At 47.3% G+C, this 18178-nt stretch overlaps 1 long non-coding RNA gene across 1 annotated transcript in view; it reads left to right on the forward strand.

Annotated features, from left to right (window-relative positions):
* The window catches only part of LOC144770428 (uncharacterized), a 398083-nt gene that overhangs the window by 372211 nt on the left and 7694 nt on the right, over nt 1-18178 (forward strand). The window contains exon 4 of the long non-coding RNA XR_013598891.1: nt 11563-11681. This is a non-coding gene — a long non-coding RNA (uncharacterized LOC144770428). The remainder of the gene's footprint in view (nt 1-11562; nt 11682-18178) is intronic.

Raw genomic sequence — 18178 nt, forward strand, 5'->3', positions numbered from 1 at the left:
AGACCGAGACTTCCTGGCCGACACACTGACCAGAGACACTGATGTTCCTGCACGCAGATGCTCCAGCTCGCAGTGGTCTAACATCCCTCGCTGGGTGTCCAACTCGAGACCAGGACGGGGTTCCATAGTCTCTCGCTTCAGGTAATGGGTTTGACTAAATCCTAGAGGGATTCTTGGCTTAACACCTACTCCCATGCTAGGTACACTTAGGTACATCTAGTTAGAGAAGCATGGTAGGAGTACACATCTTTTATCATTTGTTTTATATACTTGAATATAATCATGATTATAGTAAGATGATAGAACTATACCATCCATTTACCTCTATAGTGCTGTTAATCATTTATATCTTATACTGTCTAGGTGTTGTTGCAGCACATCTATTCTACACCAGAATAACAACTGTTCAATAAATGCTTATTGAAAAAGCCCAGCCTGTTTATTTGGTGTACCTCTCTGAGACAGACTAAGTAAGCATGAGTGACTGAGCGAAAGGTAATATATTTTTTTCGCGGTCCTGAGGGATCAGGGTTGTCATGTTCGATGGTTGCCAGAAACTATTCTTTCCTTGGTAAGAGGAGATTCTAGTGGCACTGTGAGTTAATTGGTACAAAAAGGGCCAACATACCCGGTGGGGGTGATCAGAGTTCGTCTGACACGAATCCTACAGTGTATGCTGTATAAATGTGCAGATCCTGTATACTTTTTATAGGAACTACACAACAGTGTTCACTAGCAAAGGACTTATTTCATTTTGGTGGATGGTATACCAAAACAACATGTGTATAATTTCTATTGGTTAAACTGAAATGTTTAGCCCGGCTGAAGACGGCTGTAATGCCAGAAACCGGTCCTGGGAAGCTTGATTCCGGTCCAGGGAAGACATGGCTTGGCAGTTCGGGCTGGACTGTTCCCATGAGGCACAGGGTCAGACTGATTTGCATATGGCCATGTCTGAACTGGGGTGGCGGAGTGAGCTAAAGAACGGTGATGGATTAAACCCAGATCAGTTGACTGGGGGTGAGTGTTTGTATTGTCAACGCTCCGTCCATCACCACCTTTGGTTTTTCTGTGTTCGCCCTAAGTTGGCAGGGTATGCTCAGACGTGAGTCCCTTGCTCACTTTGCCACTGGAGTCAAGCAAGCCCGGCTGAAGACGGCTGTAATGCCAGAAACCGGTCCTGGGAAGCTTGATTCCGGTCCAGGGAAGACATGGCTTGGCAGTTCGGGCTGGACTGTTCCCATGAGGCACAGGGTCAGACTGATTTGCATATGGCCATGTCTGAACTGGGGTGGCGGAGTGAGCTAAAGAACGGTGATGGATTAAACCCAGATCAGTTGACTGGGGGTGAGTGTTTGTATTGTCAACGCTCCGTCCATCACCACCTTTGGTTTTTCTAAACTGAAATGTTTGCATGAGTTATTCAAATGAGCCCGGGTTTAAAGTCTGTACTTCATGTATTGCTAGGATTAATCTGTAGAAAGAACAGAAACTTAGATTATACAATACTTGCTTATTACTATTAACTGATTAGTGATTATGTGACTTGTCCCATTGCAGCTCCTTCGGTGTCCCTGATATATATTTCCCTACCCTTGTGGGGGACAGCCTGCTACCCATACTGTTATACTGAGGAACTTGAGGACCTTGAGTAGATAGAGAGATGCCTCTTTGGATCCACTCCTGAGGGCACATCAGTCTACTGCCAAAATAGGACAGATGTTGAGCATGAAGTGGGCACACCAGCTCTCATTACTTATAAAGTTTAATTAGGTCTGCTATCCTAATTTTTGGCAAAAACAGCAAATACACAACCCTATGATGACACCAAAAAGAACTGAGTCTGCATTTTAAACTAATCAACTCCAATATTGTCAGGGTTTTTTTTTACTTTTGTGCCCATGGAGGGGAATCTTTGCCCTTTCAAGTTGGACTGGGCTGCTCTTTCTCGCCGTTTTATATGTTTGTTAAATGAGTCTTTGCTTGTACATGTGCCAGACTATACACAGTACACTAAATAACCCTTTGTGTGTACCCTTCCTGGGCCCTTGGAGTCCGCAGTTTGAGATGACTGATTGCAACTTCTTGTGAAAGAAAAACAATGTAATTTTTAGACTTATATAGCGTGGCTCATCACCTGTGAGGGTATGCAGGGACTCCAATTGGCATGGGGAGATTAAATGATTTGCCCAGAATCACAGGATATTGAGCTGATGCCAAGATCCGAGCCTAAATCCCCAACTCCAGAGCCGGTAGCTCTGGTCGCTGCACCACAACCTGTGAAACTTGCAGTCCCTTTCCTTCTGGATGAAACAGGGTTATACTCCTGTTAGGTTGGAGAAGATGGAAAGGTGGTTGGCTGATTTCTCTGACAGAGAATGGTTAAAGAAGATTAAGAAGGGTTTAATGTTTAGGCTTAGGGAACCTTACTATAGCCTTATAGCCAGCCGTAGAGGGCTATACCGGCTATTAAAGGCCCTCTCCAGCGTTCAAGGCCCGAGCCGAAGGCGAGGGTCTTTAACAATGGAGGGGGAATTTAATAGCCGGTATAATCAAGCTACGAAGGGCAATAAGGCTATTAGAACATTCTGCCACTAGAGGGCAGAATGTTCTAACAAAAAAAACAAAGCCTTATGGGAGCGTGAGGGGATTGGAATCCCCAGAGGTTCCCTGAAGCCTTTGTTCACAGCCAGAGCTGTGAACAAAGAAACATTGGAAAGTTGGAGCTCCAGGCTTATACCAGCAATTATAAGCCCGGAGTGCTCCATTGTTTTCAATGGAGCTCTCAACATACCAATGTTCTAATAAAGGTTGAGAAAAGGCAGAAAAGTAGAGGTCGACAAGTGGTCAAGCTACAATTAGACAAGGAGGTTGAGGAAGGGAGGATAGCAAGCCTGTTTCTAGACTCAGGACTAAACACTTGATTATCTCACAAAGGAGGCATTCTGTGAGTTTGGACTTATAAACTACTTGACATTACTGCATGTGCCATCCATGACTGATCACATAGATCAAACGTGGATGAGGTTCCAAGTAACGTACACAGTTATTTTGGGTTTTACCTGCCGCACCCAAATAAAGCTACAACAAATATGTTCTTAGCCCCACTCTCTCAGTAGCCGTCAGCCAAAGACACCCCCTTTTTCTTCCTGATTTTGTCTGCCTCCCGGACAGGCTATGTATCATGCACAGTGTTTGGCAATATATTACAATTGGGACACTAGGGTAGAGGCAGGTTGTTAGAAATGGGATCCCTGGCTGGCCAGGGCTTGCGCCAAAGTCAGTCAGAGACCACCATTCCACGTCAGGGCAAGGGAGTTACACGCCAAGATAACCCCTGCTCACCCCCTTGGTAACGTGACACGAGCAGTAAGGCTAAACTCGGAGGCAATGTGAGTTAAGTGTTTGCGAACGCACCCCCAGCAACAACACCCAAGGCCCACCAAAAAGGAAACTCTACACAAGGTTATATATAAAAATAGCCTTTGTATTATACCAAAACACATTAGATAAAAACACACACTTTACAATGTGCCAACAGGCACAGGCAGAATTTACAGGGGATATGTACAAGACAGGGCCACATGGACCACTGTCAGGAATAGGCACTTTTAGAACTAGCACTTAGAACATAGAATATAAAATCACTGTAGCACAAATTAGAAAATAGAGCACGCGACCAGTAATCACTGGTAACAGGTAAGTACCACCCACGCAACCCTAACCACCTTAGGAAAAAATCACGCAGGGAACCAGGACCTCACTAGCAACACCTGTACTAGCAAGAACAACCACCTAAGTATCACCATACATTTAGGGGTATAAGCATAAACATATTACACATGATGCTTCACAACATTCAGAGGTGTAAGAACAAGGCACATGACGCATCAAAACACATTCAGAGGTGCAGCACAGGAGAACACATGATGCATAAACAACACATTCAGAGGTGTAAGAACAATTGCGCAGAAATCACATCAGTCACCACCGGTGACTGTCCCTGGCCATCTGGCCTCGCAGGGGCTAGGACGCCCTGTGTCCCAAAGTCAGGGGGGCCTAAACGTAGCAGCTGCCCACTAAGTGCTGGGCAGCTGTGTGACAATGAGGGGGCCACGTAGGAGCCTCGCAGGCTCTGAACAAATGACTGGGCCCCCAGGAGCCTCTTGTGGCCTCTTGGCAAATGAGGGACAAGGTGGGAGCGTCCCGCTGCCTTCCGGGTCCGCTCTACCATGGAGAAAGGGTGCCCCTTGAGCCTCTCTGGGCTCGTAGAAATGAATGTGGCCCTCAAGAGCCTCTCTGGGCTCTAAACAAACAAAGGTGCGGCTTGAGCCTCTCGGGGCTCTGAAAACAAAGGTGCGGCTGGTTGGAGTCCCTCCTGGACTCAAATGGAATGCCCCCTTTGGTGGAGTCCCCCCCCCCTGGGGGACTCAGAATTCAAAAAATGCCCGTATGGGAGCCCTCGTGGGCTCGAAACAGAATGTGGCCTTGCCGGAGCCTCTCAGGCTCTCTGAAGAAGTGCCCCCGGCCCTCGTGAGCCTCACTGGCCTGGTCTCCCGCCCCCACCCTCACTCAATGGCTCGGGCAGGGTCTTGGGCGGCCTCGGACAGTGCAGCGCGCTGCTCTTCTTAGGGGTCTCCGCAGGCGGCGGTAGTCCCTTCCTTCTGTGCGGGGCTCTCCTCACCTCACAGGAGCCCCGCTAGCTCCGGCAGTCCTTCTCCTCCGCTAACACGTCCCAGTGCAGGGTAGGCTCCCGCCTGGGGTTCCGGTTGTCCCTTTGTCCCACCCCCGGACTGCCTGACTTCCGGCCGGGCGGCGGCGGCGATTCCTCGTGTTTACACGGGGGGAGCTCCCGTCCAGGGAGCGGCAAACAGATGCGGCAATGAGCGGGGTGGGCACCTACGCCACCCACGCAGCCACAACACACCAAAGAGGCCGGGTGGGCACCGGCCCCAGCAAACAAAGCGCTCCCAGGTGCCTAGACAAGAACAAAGCGCTCCCAGCGCTAGAGGGGTGATCACAGCGCTCCCAAGCGCTACAGGGGAAAGATAAAGCGCTCCCAGGCGCTAGGGCAAAAATGAAGCGCTCCCAGGCACTGTAGTACAAATAATGTGCTCCTAAGCGCTGGAAGGCGCCAAGTTCAGCAAAAGTCCTTCAGGAAGGTGGGGGGGCAAGGCTGGGCCTGCCATGGGCCATCTCACAGAGTCCTCCTAAGCAGGGAGGCAATCGCCAGTGGCGGTCCTCCTGGGGCCCAGCAGCAGCCCCCCTCAGGAAACCGGATCCAGGAAGAGAACAAATTGCAAGGGGACACAGCCCCTTTTTATACATTACATTCCTTTGTCTCACGGTGCAGGGTGTAGGAAAAACCAGTCGCAGCTGGTTTTGGAGCACTGTGATGTGCTCAACCCCCCTTTCCTTTCACTGGCCAGGCTAGGGACATTAGACGCACCACAGGGGGCGGAGCCAGCATTGTGTGGGGAAATCCCAGCCCTATTCAGGTCCCAGGTGCACCACTCCCTCACATCACACATGCTAATCTCAACACTCACCACCGGGGCAGACCCATCAAGACTCCTGGAGCCAGGCTCACCAGCCAGCTCCAGCCAATCACACGCCAGCACACTCACTGCACACGCACACCCATGTCTAGAAGTGGCACTTCAACACTAGACACATTCACGCCGCACACATCATTGCGCAGCATTCAATCACACGAGTCCGCACATACCAGACTCGAGCCTGCACACCCCACGCCTCAGGAACTACCAGGGACACATACATTCCCCATGCATTCCTATGGGAGGGCAGGCCTATCTCACCACACGCACTCAGAGTGTGCACGCACTTTCCACTGGGACACAGTAAAAGTGCGCAGAAACCAAAAATCACCATCACCAGGTCACTATTAAAAACAAAAAAGTTTAGGGGTGAACCTGCCAGAAGGGCCAAGTCCAACACAACCCCCTTCCAGCCACAACGCAGGGTAGACCAATCATCACCGTGATTGGCTTCCCTGCTTGGGGCGATAGAACACAGACGCGGGCCCGCAATTTCAGGGACACCCTCCGGTTCTACGCCACGGTGAACCCAGCGGGTTCCTTCTGAAACCACTATCTTGACCACCTGGGCTACCCCACTGGTACTCCCAAGCTGTCCGTGGCCAGGACCAGGCCCTGACTTCCTATGGGAGGGCAGGCCTGTCTCACCACACGCACTTTCCACTGGGACACAGTGAAAGTGCGCAGAAACCAAAAAATCACCATCATTAGGGCACCATTAAAAGCAAAAAAGTTTAGAGGTGAACCTGCCAGAAGGGCCAAGTCCAACACAGGTTAGGTGCCAAAGTGGAGAAATTTTAAATATACATAAAGTCAATCTTTTGAATTCTGCAGTCTAGCATGAAGATTTCTATCTATTGCATACACAAATTGAAGGGCAATTTTATACAGAAAGGGTCATGGCCATAGGTTGTTCTCTAGCATGTACAATCTTTTTGATAATCAGGCAGGGTCTGAGCATGTGCTGCACTACCGTAACAATGATCGACTTGTTGGCAAGGCATGAGAAAAAGACTCTTGGGGAATTTTGTGAAATGAACTGAGAAATACTAGCTCATTGAATGAGAGGAGGCATGGAAATAACTCAGAAATTTCTGGGGGTCGGTTTGGACTTCGTACCAGTAATTTAAATCCGCAGCTGGATCTCTTCACAGACTACACTGGCCCCCAGTTAGCGGATTAGGTTTAAAGCCCGTTATACTGCTTATAAAGCGCTACATGATTCTGGCCAGATTTCCTGAAACATAGTTTTAACTGGTGCGAGCCAACCCGAAATCTTCGCTAATCAGGGGCAAAAAAACTTAGAGTTCCTGATTTCAAACTTGCTTCCTGGGGAGGCTGACAATTTGTGACAGGTACAGCTACATTCCAGAATCTGCTACCACTTTACATCAAGTTCATGCCAAATCTTATCTCTTACAGGAAAGCATTGAAAACTTGTCGTTTTTCTAATTAATAAGGCAGTTTTTTTACTCCTGTTTAGTAGAGCTAGCGCAAAGACACCTACAGGTAATTGTGCTGTCTATAAGTACTGTTAACATAACAGTAAGGAAAGTGATATGGAAGATCATGTGTAAGGCTAGCACAACAGCTCTTAGGGAATTTGAACTCAACATGTATAGTTGCAGTGCTATACAGTGAATTCCACTGACAGACAGCACTATCACAGCTTGATGCAACAAAACTCCACCAAGGAGGGTTCCAAACAGGGGGGCATGGCCAAGATGGCGACCGAAGTCGATGTGTTGATGTAAAGCTTCTGCTGCGGCCCTCGTGTATCCTTAATCATCTGCCTTGATCGCCTCGTTGTTCCCTGTTTCCCTTGCCCTGCACCTTTTCTCACATGCCCCGAGTCTTTTTGGATGAAAGTGAGGCCGGAGGGTGTGGCCCGACCACAATCAACTTCCCGAGGCTGTGTTATGGGCCACTACGAAATGCAGTGGCGCAGTAACCTATAAGGGGAAGATGACTCAGGGGTTCCGTGACTGATGGCGTCCCCCACCTTAAGCGAGGGCTGGGGAGGCAGACCCTCTTTCATTCCAATGGTATGTGAAGGATGTCTAGGATACAGACTGGACTGCCCTGGCAGCATCAAGACTGCTGTTCAGGCAGCCCGTATCATAAACATCCTTCACTGCATGAGGCAACGTAGCGAATGCCCTGCAGTAGGAAGCCCTGCACTCACTGCCAGACCTTGCAGGGCACAACTGTTCTGGCATCTCTTGGAATATCAGCTAATGAACAGGACTATGAGTGGTTGCACCTGGGCTGCCAAACTTGGAGGCTGGGGTGACTGCTGAGGAGTTTTTAGAGCTGTGCCCACCCCCCCTCGTTTTGTCACGCACAATGGTGAAGCTCAAGAGAATCAAGCCACCTGCGATTCCGAGCAAGGGCATACTGGACCACCGAGGGGCATCGTCGCACAGAGGTACCCTACTGACTCCACTGAAGGCTACACTGACGAAGCATTTGGAGCAGTTTGATAAAATTGTGTCATCAATTCAGGACACCAAGACCTCTCTGTAGGCCAAGATCAACACTGTCTATTTGGAGGTCTCCCTGCCGTGTGACGATCATAGTAAGTTATTCAGCAGGGTCGACGATACAGATTCTGCCATAACCATGAGACAACCCACGCTTAGCGAGGGACATTCCCAGTTGCACGCAATAAAAACTGAAATTGAGCTTCTGCAACTAAGGGCTAAGGAGTCTGATGGACGGTCATAGCGCAATAGCATGCGCCTCATGGGATTCCCAGAGTGGGCACAGATAGCCAACACAGAGTTGTTTCTAGAGCGCTTCTGGATACTGTGCTGCTCGGGAGGGAGCCAAAACTCTTCTCTATTGAGTGGGTGTACCATGTCCCGGGGCATTCATGGCCACTTAGGGTGGCCCCGAAACCAATAATTGTGCATTTATTGAACTACAGCTCTTAAGAATGAAAGGACCATGAGGGCTCCACCTTCACAGTCCATTCTAACTGCACAGGGACACACACTGTGGGAGGCGCAGGGGGATAGATTCGATGGATACATGGTGGAACTCCCTCGCAGCATGGGGGCTGGCATTGGTTTTGGGCAAAATGGCGGACACCACACACATACTGACTTCAGTTTATAGTTTTCTGACCTGGAACATTCGGGTCATGGCTACCCCTGGGAAAAGGCATGTGTGTACACATATCTCAGATGTCACCACATATATATTGCTTTCTTTCAGGAAATGGATCTAGTGGCCACTAAGGTACAGCTGTTGTCAAAGAAATGGAGGGTAGGATGTTGGGTATGGTTTATATTGCCTATGCTGCGGGGTGTTGATTTGGATCACCCCAAGCGCCCCCTATGTCGAGCAGTACAGCAGGGTGGATACTGAGGGCTGGTATATGGTATTGGAGGGACACCTGGATGGGTATGTCCTATTCCTGGGGCAATTTATGGCCTGAACGTAGAACACTCAGACTTCCTGGCTCAGATCACCCTAGCTTTTCTGTGGAAATCTCAGGAACCTAGTCTTTGGGTTGGTGATTATAATTGTGTTCCGCGGGGCGTGGCTTGGCGCCCGTGGGTGATGGCAGCGCCTGAGTGAGGCTCTGCGGCGGACCCAGGGAATTTACTGCCCAAACTACGTTGTTTCCTGTTTGACGGCTTTCTCCTGTTGTCGGAACACCTCTGCGATGCCCCGTGACGCCTGAGGTTGTTCTGCGTTGCCTGAAGACACAGTTCCTAGCTCAAATATGCTCCGAGGCGTCTGAGGTGGCTGCGGCCGCCATTTTACCTCTTCGGCTGACGCATCGCGCTGCCTCTGCTGAGGTGCGAGCGCTCTGCCTTTCATCCCGAGTCTGGCAGCTGTACTGTTTCCCGCTTCTCCCACAATGACTACCTGACATCTGGGTGCCTCTCTCCTCTCCTAAGGACACAGCAATTTGCACAGTGAGTTTAGAGGAGCTTTATTCTTCAGGCGTGGCCGCCATTTTGTGTTAATCGGCGTGCCGCATTCTCTTTACTAAGACAAGACGGTGCTGTATCCTTATCCCCTGTTACTGGCCTGGCTTTGCTGGTGCTTCCCACACGCCTCTTTTTTTCGGTGTGGCATTGCCCGCCTGCTATGTCTTTGCGGCAGATTGCTTGTCGTCTGGGCATTGACATTAACATCACTCTGCGCATTTCAACTGCCTTTTATCCTGGCCCTTTTTGAGAAACTGGTCACTCCTATGCTGGAAGGAGGCAGTGCTTGCAGGCACCTATGGTTGGATGTACAGTTTTTACCTACTGATGACCCTGTCTATTTCAACATGTTCTCTAGCGCATTACAGCTTATTTGTCCTGATGCAGCTTTTGAAGTGGCTCTATATTGTCTATGAGCGATACTAATGATATCCCTTGCGGTTCATCTCATATATTTTTGGCAACCTGCATGCCCTCTTCTTCGCTAGCTCTGCTGTATTTAACCAATGCTGTGTCCAACTGTACGGATATCGGGGTGAATAGAAACTTCGACTCTGTGCTTGGTAACGAACCTCCGCTTGGCAGTTTATCCTGGTTCAGACTTTGCTACTTTTACTCATGCCTTTTGGAGCTACTTACCTTTCTCGAACCTCACGGTTCGTTGCATGTGTCTCTGCATAAGGGTTGCTAACCTTCCACGTGTTGCAGCTTTTTGAATTCATTGCGCATGTTTCCTTCTGGTTATGCACCCGCTGACAGACTCCTTCATTTAATGAGGTGGCTTTGTTAGAGGCCTGTCTGGAAGATTTCTCACACCACAGAGCGTCATTCCACCCTTCTGCGTAGATAGCAAGTGCTACGCAGATTTCTCTTTTCTCATCTGTTTTTTATGGGGCGACTTAAGTCTATGTTGCGCTCACCCTCCAAGTCAACCACAAAGGTGGCCTTCGTGAAGAATTCCAAAGTATTTTCTGCTCTCTCCAAGTTAGAAGACTCTCTCACCTCCTCTGGTTCTTATACTGTTATGGATCTTCCTCCGCCATCATCGGGGAAATCCACCATCAAGAGACTAAAAAAGATCCCCCTTCACCACTCAAGCAGTCCGCACCTGTTTCCATGGAACTCCTATTGGAGGAGATAAGATCTTTCCGCCCCTTTTTGGAGGAGATTGGGACTTTGCGTCCTTTCATGGAGGAAACTAATGTCAAGCTTCAAGCTCTCAATGACAGTTGGTCACAAATCGAAACAAGAGTCTCCTCGGTCGAACAGTCCGTTGCTTCCTTCCAAGAAACTAACAACAAGGTTTCCCATCTAAGTTCACAGGTGGATACCCTCCAGAGGCAGGTGGAGGAGTTGGAAAATAGAAACAGACGCAACAACCTTCGCATTTATGGCCTAGCAGAAGGTCTTGAAGGCGCGGACTGTATCACCTTTTTCAAGTCCTTCCTCCCTAAATTGCTCCGTTTGCCAGAAGGTACAAATCTTAATATTCAATGCGCTCATCGTTTGGGTCGCCCACCTGCTTCTACTTCCTTACCACAACGCCCACGAGGTGTTATCTTTTATTTTTTAGAGTATACTGATCTCTTGAAGGTTCTTACGGCTGCCAAGGCTTCCCCCAGACTGACATGGCGTGGGCTCCTCCTTGTTCTTCGCTCAGGACTATGCAAAGGCAACTGCAAACCGCCGGAAGGCCTTCCTTGGCATGAGAGACGACCTTCGTTCCATGGGTGCTCGATATGGCCTATATCATCCTTGCTTGTTCAAAGTCACCTACAACAACTAGACGACCACTTATGAATATCCAAAGAGACTACAGAGTTTCATAAATACACATAAAACCACCGCCATGGATTCCTCTGGTCCTTCCTCATCACACCCTGGCTGAGCAGTCATTTTGCTTGTCCTCACACTGCTCATGTTTGCTCATGTTTTTGTTTTCTCTTTTGCACGTTGTTTTCTCGACTGTTACTCATATTTGATTACACAGTTGTTGATTGTTTGCTCTCTCTTGTAGATTTGTAATTTTTCTCTTTTATCTCCCCCCTTTGCCTTCACAGGATCCTTTACCTGTTTGATGATGTCTCCCTGGCTTCCCGCCCAGCCGTCCTTGGATGTGTTGCCTTACCTCTGTGGTTCCTCCCCCCCCCCGACTCCTTCTCGTCTCCTCCTCTTGTGGGTATGTTCATCCTTTGTTTCTTTTTTTTCCCTCGTTTTCTTATGTTTCTTTACCTTCTTTGTGTGCTTCAATTTCCTTGGTTGTGCAGTAATCATAACATTTTCCTTTCTGGTTGTACTTTTCTTTATATTCTTTCTCTTCTCCTTCTGACCTTCCTGCATTCTTCTCTGATTTCTATTTTACTTTTTCTTTATGCACACTATTTTCTTCTCGTTCATCTCTCCCTTCTCTCCCTTCTATTACTGTTCATTGTATCTTTCTTTTCTCTTGATTTGTTCTCATTCATGGGTTTCTACTTTAGTTTCATTTGTTATGAACTCATTGCATTACTGTACATGTTATGTCCTTGAATATAACTTCCTGGAATGTCAAGGGTATCAATTCCCCAATTAAGCGTCAACGCATTTTATCTCACCTAGCCAAATTGAATGTTGATATTGCGTTTCTTCAGGAAACTCACCTTTCTGACATAGAATCTGCTAAGCTTAAGAGAGGTTGGGTGGGTGAAGTTTTTTATTCGCAAGGTGATGGTAAACGCAATGGTGTTGCAATTCTCTGTCGCAGGTCTCTCCCTTTCACAGTCATTTCCCAAGAATCTGATACTAATGGCAGATGGATGCATGTCAGACTATCGCTTAGAGGTGTTCCAATCTCTCTTCTTAATGTTTATGGTCCCACTAATGGTGAACCCCTTTTTTGGGCTGAGTTTTCTCCACGCATCACCCAATTCATGGATGACAATTTCATCCTTGCGGGGGACTGTAATCAACCTCTTGATCCGTTTATAGATAGGAAATCTGATGCCACCTATGTCCCCACTAAATCGCACAAACTTTTTACCCAAGCTATCTCCCAACATAAGCTTGTTGACTCTTGGCGACTCTGCAACACGACTGTGCAGGAGATTTTACTCATCGTATCACCGTTCCCAATCACGGATTGACTACATTTTTGTTTCTCATGATCTTGCTCAAACGCTTACTGCAGCGGAAATTGGTCCGATTCTGCTCTCGGATCATGCCCCTGTTGTAGTCAGCATTTTATCTCACCTAGCCAAATTGAATGTTGATATTGCGTTTCTTCAGGAAACTCACCTTTCTGACATAGAATCTGCTAAGCTTAAGAGAGGTTGGGTGGGTGAAGTTTTTTATTCGCAAGGTGATGGTAAACGCAATGGTGTTGCAATTCTCTGTCGCAGGTCTCTCCCTTTCACAGTCATTTCCCAAGAATCTGATACTAATGGCAGATGGACGCATGTCAGACTATCGCTTAGAGGTGTTCCAATCTCTCTTCTTAATGTTTATGGTCCCACTAATGGTGAACCCCTTTTTTGGGCTGAGTTTTCTCCACGCATCACCCAATTCATGGATGACAATTTCATCCTTGCGGGGGACTGTAATCAACCTCTTGATCCGTTTATAGATAGGAAATCTGATGCCACCTATGTCCCCACTAAATCGCACAAACTTTTTACCCAAGCTATCTCCCAACATAAGCTTGTTGACTCTTGACGACTCTGCAACACGACTGTGCAGGAGATTTTACTCATCGTATCACCGTTCCCAATCACGGATTGACTACATTTTTGTTTCCCATGATCTTGCTCAAACGCTTACTGCAGCGGAAATTGGTCCGATTCTGCTCTCGGATCATGCCCCTGTTGTAGTCAGCCTTGATGTACTCCCTAAAGTTGACGGGCCCAGGAGATGGCGTTTTAACAATACCCTCCTCTTGGATCCCAAGTTTTCCACTTTCTTCACTGCCTTTTTTGATGAAATTTTTTCTGTTTAACGATGTTCCACCCATTTCGAAACACACTGTCTGGGACGCTTTCAAGGCAGCTGCGCTCGACTTCATTATTAATTATGTCGCAAAGAAACGCAGGACTGCTCGCCAATTCACTAAAACCCTCCTTCTTGACATTAAATGATTGGAACACGCCTATTTCACCTCACATTCCAAAGATAGTCTGACAGCTCTGGTGGCTGCTAAGCTTAAATTTAATGAAAAATCTACTGAAGATGCTTCCTTATATTTACTTAAGTCAAGTGCTAAGTTCTATAGTGGTAGGAACAAAGCTGGGAAAATCCTTGCCAATTACCTGAAGGTCAAGCACAACAAGATGACTATTGAATCTGTTTATGACACCAATGCACACTTACAACACAAAGATGCTGACATCCTTGCTACATTCTCCCACTTCTACGAGACCTTATACACCTCTGACACCCAACCCTCTCCTCATTCTCTCACACATTTCTTCTCAACTATTCAAACGCCTGCACATTTCCCTCTTGATCTTTCCTCTTTGGAGACTGACATCTCACAGAAAGAATTGCTCACCGCGCTCCAGCATCTTAAACTTAACAAAGCTCCTGGCCCAGACGGTTTTACCGTTTACCGTTTTACAGACGGTTTTACCGTTGAGTTTTACCTTCATTTCTCCAAGTTATTGATTCTGAAGTTGCATTCCCTTCTCCATTCCTTTGCTGAATTAGGTGCCTCCTCAGGGTCCTTTTCAGACGCACACATTTGTTTCATACCCAAACCTGGAAAAGATGTGCAATATTGCAAGAACTACAGACCCATCTCCCTTGTTAATATTGATTATAAAATCTTCTTCAAGTCATTGGCGATAAGGCTGGATCATCTGCTTCCTGACCTCTTAGGAGAAGAACAATCCGGCTTCGTTAAAGGTCGTTACATCCCTGACAACACCAGGCTTTTATTTAACATATTGTCAAAATCATCCCATCTCCAGCATTCCCTCGCGGCGATAGCCCTGGATGCTGAGAAGGCATTTGATAGGGTTGAATGGCCTTATCTCTTCCACACTCTCGGATGGTTCGGGTTTGGCCTTAAATTTATTTCCCTAGTCTCATTGTTGTATTCTCACCCATGGGCTGCAGTTTATGCTAATGGTCAAATCTCCCCCTACCTTTCTTGTCCAGGCTACGCCAGAACCCTGACATTCATGACTTTCAGACCGCGGGATCCTCCATTAAACTTGCTGCCTACGCAGATGATATTTTACTCTTCATCTCGAATCCCACGGTCTCCATTCCTGCTTTCTTGGAGGAAGTACGGAATTATTCCTTAATCTCTGGTTATAGGGTCAATAATGATAAGTGTGAAATCCTTCCCCTGACAAAATTCACCTTTAAACCTGACTTCAGCGCCTCCAATTTTACCTGGAGCCCTTCCCACATTAAGTATTTAGGATTGCACATCACCCCTTCGATCCCTGACACTGTTTCCCTCTGCCTTACTATGTGCACTCAGAAAATATCCGACCTCACAGCCCGGTGGCATCCTCTTTACCTGTCTTGGTGGGGTCATTTGGATACCATTAAGATGATGCTATCCCCCATTGTTCTATACACACTCTCCAATATCCCCGTCTCTATTCCAGCCAAATTTTTAAAGAAAATTAATTCAGTCTTGTCCTCCTTTTCATGGCATAACAAAAAACCCAGAATGTCCCTTGCTAGGCTCATTCGCCCCCTGCGAATATTGCCGATTTCCTCTCATCCACTATTTGGCATAATAAATACCTTTTAATCCGAGGTAAACCCTTTTACTGGAAATCTTGGAGATCCAAGGGATTGCTCTGGATATTGCAGCTCTTCTCACAATCCACCTTTATGCCTTTCCACACCCCATGTTCCACTTTTGATTTACCCTCCTCCTTTGCTCCCAAATATCTTCTCCTCAAAGCAGCGGTCATGGAGGTTTATGCAAGACTCTTGCAGGCGACCCCTTCTCCTATTTCACCTGACCTTACTCTCCAACTTCATTCTATCCTACAAGCTCTTCCTAAAGCTTCTGTTTTTTACAAGCACCTTCATGTACATACACTCCCCAGACCCAAGTACACGGTGGAGGAGCATTGGGAAAATGATCTTTCTACATCATGGCCAGTATCTCTATGGGACAAGATTTGGACGTAAAAGCTTCAGACTCCTTCTACCCTCCACAAGCGATTCCCTGCCACCCCAGATGTATGTTGGTCTTGCTCCTTACCCAATGCCACTCTGTTTCATATGTTGTTCCTCTGCAAGAATTTACATGCCTTTTGGTTACAGGTTTGGGCACAAATTAATGTTATCTTTCACACTAGTATTCCCTTCTCTCCCACCCATATCTTTTTGGGAAGTCTTTCTCCTTGTTGGGACGAGACTGATCTCTATGTTCGTATTGTTGATTTACTACCGGCTGTTGCGTTTCAACAAATTACTATTAATTGGAAGTCTTCCTCCACCATTACTTTCAAAGCATGGTGGTATAATGTTTGTCACAATCATAGGCTTGATACTGCTTTTGTTTTTCCTGCCCAGATGGCAGCTAAACGTGCAGATTTATGGCTTCCTGCTACGATGTATTTGGATAATTGTACAACTCGCTCCTTTTGAACGCGACCTGCTCAGCAGGAGGTTTCCAAGCCCCCTTGATGCCCCTTTTCATTCCCCTTTCTTTGTTAACATAATTACCTGCATAACCTCATTTGCATTTAATTTTATTGTATAATTATTGTACCCTTTCTTTTTACTTTTTAATGCCCATGATAAGTTTATTGTCGTTCCTTCAACTCTACAATGTATTCTGATTTTTCTTCCTATGCTTTCCCTTCCCTCACCCCCCTCCCATTTCCCCCACAATTCTTTTACTGTATTATGTATTCATACATTATATTATGATTAATAAACTTTTATTGAACTAAAAAAATAATTGTGTTCCGCACATAGACCTACACAGCACCATCCCTTCTGTGGATAGGGCCTCATACTGCAGCCTTGCACAACATTTCCACCAGTAGATGGAGAGTGGGAAGGTGCATGATATATAGTGGCTGTTGCACCCAGGCGAAAGAGAGTACTCTTTCTATTTGCCTGTGCATGATGTCCACACTCGGCTGGATTTATTCCTCTTCTATGAGGAGATGTGCACCCACCCCATTCCATTTCCAATCACTGCCCACTATAGCTTACCATACAGTGGGACAGGCTGTGGACTAAAGTGCCGATGTGGAGATTCTGAACTGATGCATTGTGGGATTTGCCATACTGAGATGTTATAGCCACCTAGGTTAGACAGTACTTTACTGATAATGAGGGCTCACCATGGTACGGGCTGTTGAATGGGACACTTTTAAGGTGGCCATGTGCGGGCACTGCAATTCTACTGTGTAGGGGGTCAAGCAGACAATAGGCTTGGAGCTATCAGAGGCTGAGGGATCACTCTGGGAGGCTGAAAGTATAGCTCCATTGAACACAGGCAGGCTGCAACAACTCCGTAACTTCCAACGGATGCACGCAGGACTAACTGACAGGCTGATACCCCTGGATCATCGGGAATACCTGGCTTGCCAACATGGGGAGGGTGATCAGGCTGCAGGTTGCTGCCATGGCTGCTCAGAGACAAAATACCCCACTCCCTCCTGAGGGCCATTCGTACTGTGGAGGGAGTCTTTCTCAGATCCCAGATTTACAATAATGCCACATTTGAAGGCTCCTACAGTACCTTGTACATGGCAGACAGGTGCCACTCAAATGCCAGATACGCACTTTACTATGGGACATTCTCCTGACGCGACTTAATTCAACGCATGGAGCTCGAAGTCATTGCCCAATGGCCCAAAATAAAACATCGGACTTAGATGAATTTTATGTGACCTACAGAATGCACCTCACCCCCAAGTTGCTAACAAAGTATGAGGAGGGAAAAAATGTGGGTGCCTTGCCGGAATCTCTTAGAAAGGCCTTCAGAGTGATACTCCCGAAGTCAAGTCCGACCCTCTCGACGTCTGTTCGTATCTCCCCCTTGTGCTACTCAACCTAGATTATAAGATTGCGTGAAAGCTTTTGGCAATTCAGCTGATGCCCAGTCAGTGGCCTTGTACATAATGACATGAACAGTTTTCTCCCGGAACGTAATATCCTCTTCAACATTCCCAGACTGCTGGGTCCGCTGGGGCATTGCTCGGATGGGCAGGTCAACTGCCTGGCAAGTTCCTTGACATGTAAAAGGCATTCAATACCTTGGACTGGGCGTAACTCTTTGTGGTTCTTGAAAGGTTGGGGATAGGTCCGGAGTACCTATGCTGGGTAATACCGGGAAAAGTGATATTCAACAGATTCAAGATTCATTGTGGCACCGGGCAGGGATGCCCACTCTCCTCACTTATCTTTGTCTTAGCTATGGAGCTGCTGGTCTGTCTGCTGCGCGCCAGGGAGTGGGGGTGAAGGTGGCGAGGAGCTGGCATGTAGTGTCCTTGTATGTAGGTAACGCTTTCATTTACCTACAGTACCCACATTCGTCCATTGAGGATACTCTGTCCCGCCATGAAGCCCGGATATGTATGAAGGTCAGAGTGAGTTGTTTTGCTGATGTGCATACAGAGGGTCTCATGCAAACCTTTCAGGCTATGTGTGATGAGTATGGTGTTTCACTGGGCCAGTTTTTTCCCTATAGCACCCTGCAACATACTATGTTCACAC

Source organism: Lissotriton helveticus, chromosome 7 (genome assembly GCF_964261635.1).
Source record: "Lissotriton helveticus chromosome 7, aLisHel1.1, whole genome shotgun sequence".
Classification (NCBI taxonomy): Eukaryota; Metazoa; Chordata; class Amphibia; order Caudata; family Salamandridae; genus Lissotriton; species Lissotriton helveticus.